The sequence below is a fragment of the Drosophila busckii genome, chromosome X (genome assembly GCF_011750605.1).
Source record: "Drosophila busckii strain San Diego stock center, stock number 13000-0081.31 chromosome X, ASM1175060v1, whole genome shotgun sequence".
NCBI lineage: Eukaryota > Metazoa > Arthropoda > Insecta > Diptera > Drosophilidae > Drosophila > Drosophila busckii.
In genome coordinates this window covers 16,937,030-16,940,278 of record NC_046608.1, presented here as the reverse complement: position 1 = coordinate 16,940,278, position 3,249 = coordinate 16,937,030, and the positions used below count along the sequence as shown (strand labels likewise).

Below are 3,249 nucleotides of genomic sequence, written 5' to 3'. Positions count from 1 at the left end.
TTTAGAGGCTGGCTGCCGCCCATTTGTTTGGAGGTCAGAGTTCATATACGCGCGCAGCTGTAAATCTGTATAAAATATATAAGCGCCAGCTGTTGGGCGTTAAAAAACGCTAAATGCCAACGCAATTTAAGTGAAATCTAAACAGGTGGCTGGGGCTGGGCTACAGGTGCAGCTTGGCAGCTGACCAACAAAGATAGCGTCAAAACGTGGTGGGCTGGGGGGTGGTATGAACTAGTGCAGGCTCAAGCAATTAGCTAAATGCTTTTTTATGCGAGCGAGCAGCAGCAGCAGCAGCTGTTGATGCCACCGTAACGTGCTGCAATTTGATGCCTCAGCAAGTAGTAGCAATAATAAAAAATATAAAAAAGCTGAAAATACCAAAAAATAACAAAATAAAAAATGAAGTTGCTTAAATGCGGTCGAACGCGCGCGCATACGCCCCGCCCCGCCCCGTCACGCCCCCTAAAAAACACAGAAACGTGTGAGAATTTTTCGACTGTCGTAATTGAGTTTGAACTTCAAAGCGTATGAAAAGCCGCATGCACTTGAAGCGGACCAAAAATAAAAGTGTTGCCAAGCTCATTTGCATATGCGAAAGAGCTGCTACCTTTTTTTTTTTCTGGCTAGATTAGGGTTTGCGTTGTTTGACGGTTTGGTGCAGCAGTCGTAAAGGTCAGACGCTGCCTGGAGGCAGTGCCCATTGCGTGTTGAGAGCTTGGCAAGTGTGTGTGCGGTTGTTGAGGGGGAGGGCAGGGGCAGTGGATGGAAATATGCTTTCCATATTTCGCTTTCAACAGCCTAAGCTGGAGCTGAGGTTATAGTATCTGCGCAATAATAATTGTGAATAATACGACTGTACTACTAAACAATACTGACTATACTTACTTAAAACTACTGTTAATACTTAATATTCTTACAATATTACTAATATTTGTAGTATACTCTACATATACTAATAAACTCTCATACTCACTACTACACTAATATGCTAAATAAGACATACTACACTTAATGTTTGACAGTACTAAGTTACACAAATAAGGCTATCGATACTACTACTAACCATTACTTACTACGATACAGTACTAATCAACATAATGCTCCGATCATACTACTACTCTTTTAGTTCCAAGGATAGAAACCACAAGTAAAACTATATTAATAGAAGATTATCTTCTATCATAAAATCTAAATTCCCATACACCGAGCTATTAATTATTCAATTCCAATGCTAAAGCTCCGCATCTATAGCTGTGATAACGGGACCGCACAATTTCCACATTGAGCTCTTAGCTCTCTAGAAATATTCAGTTCACTCTACAACGCTTAGTCGAATACAAACACATTTATTAGTCTAAAAATTTCTTAGTTGTGCATCAAATATTTTTTTCAATTTAATTAATATGCGGATGGCATTTTTTCGCTTAATTATTGAACCACCAAATATGTTTAGATAAATGGATATATGCGCATATATCATGGCTATATAATCCAGTTGCGCGGGTGGTACCAACCTCAAGTTTGATTGCAGTTCGCACCTGACGTAATTTTTAACAATTGCTAATTGAACGTAAGTATGGATTGCATTTTGTTATATTTTATTTTATTAATTTGTTTGCACATTTAGTTAAAACGAAAGTTGCTCCGTTTACTTTTATTCAGCAGAAACAATAAAACCTGTCAACTGATAATAACACAAGTTACATTGTTAACTACATAATTTAATTTTAAGTATGTCTGTTTAGTATGTTGCTTGCACTAAAAAACAAATAACGAGACATAAATAAAAAGAAAATGTAATAAACTATATTTGCATTATATGTTGGGTTGCTACAGCAACTCAATTCACTTGAACGAATTTCTCTATTTTGTATCTTTTTATTTCTGCGCCTTCTACGATTTGAATCTCTAGAGACAAGTTTAATGAATATTAAATATGCTTTGCTTACTACTTCGAATGCTCTTTAATTTTCTTTTTATAATACCAAATCTCTGCTTGAATTTGCGCCTGTCCAAAACTAAAATTATTTGCATTTGCTATGGAAAATTAGTACGTATGGCTAAAACACTTAATTTATGTGTGTGTGTGTGTGTGTGTGTGTGTGCGCTTATTATGCTAATAGCCAAGTCAGACATAACGAGGTAATAAGCAAATTTATTATTTGTTAAGGCTGCCAAGTGGGTGGTGCTTGGGTGGTAGTAGTAATGCATAATTTTAATGAAATGCGCACAGGCATTGGCATTTTAGTCAAAAAAGAGCTACTAAAAATTTTGTGCTCTGTCGTTTGGCAACAACCTAAGCAACCAAAAGTTGAAACTACCCAAGCCACGCCCCCAGCTCCCAAGCCCAAGCCACTGTCTGGGCCTGGGCTGGCAAAGGCAAAGTCATAACTTCACTTATCAACATTAGCTGTTGCATATGTGTGTGTGTGTGTGTGTGTGTGTGTGTCTATATAGAGATAGATATATGCATACATTTTAATACGCTGTTTATATTTTATGAAGGCAAATGAATGCACAAGGAAATGAACGTAGTAGCAACACCCACCCACTCCACCACACCCTGCGTAACCCCACCAACTCCCTTTTGGCAAGCAACACACAGGGTGACCCACAAAAATTTGAGCACCAGCTACAGAACTCTCTCATTCTTTCTTTCTCGCTCTTCATGTCCCAAATGCAGACATGTCTTCGCTCTATGTGTGTGTGTGTGAGACAACAACCTCGCTTGCAGCTATAGACGAGTTTACAGTTATCAAGGGAAAATTATCATCTGCCATGAATCTCGATAAAATTCATATTCATATGCACACAAGTGTTTCTAGCTGGTAACCACACACACACACAAACATACACACACATACATACATATATGTAGATTCATTACGTCGCCTGGCAGCAGCAGCAGCAGCTTCCCAAAAAATGTTTGCTATATGCCAAGTGGCCACGTTGGGTCACAGGAAGCGCCCCCAAAAGACTGAGGCTGAGACTGAGACAACGCTGCGTATACGTAACTGCGTGTGTGTGTGTGTGGCATGTGTGTAGTGGTCGTTGCTGCAGGGCATAGAACACGTTCAACATGGCAACAATTGCCAGCGAGATATGCAAACGGGCTCACAACTAATTTTTCGTTACAAAACAAATGACTGCCTTCTACACCCCCCGCCCATTGCCTCACTGCCCCACCCATCAACCATCAACCACTTGCGCTTCACTCTGCGCATCTCTTTGGTTGACCTTAAAGCATTT

The 3,249-nt window shown here is 39.5% G+C and overlaps 1 long non-coding RNA gene across 1 annotated transcript; it reads left to right on the top strand.

The window, feature by feature from the left end:
- The first annotated feature begins 1,421 nt into the window (after nt 1-1,421).
- On the top strand, nt 1,422-1,858 carry LOC108606047. Its single transcript, XR_001915407.2, has 2 exons — nt 1,422-1,570; nt 1,628-1,858. It is a non-coding gene; the product is annotated as an uncharacterized LOC108606047 (long non-coding RNA).
- The last annotated feature ends 1,391 nt before the right edge of the window (nt 1,859-3,249 follow it).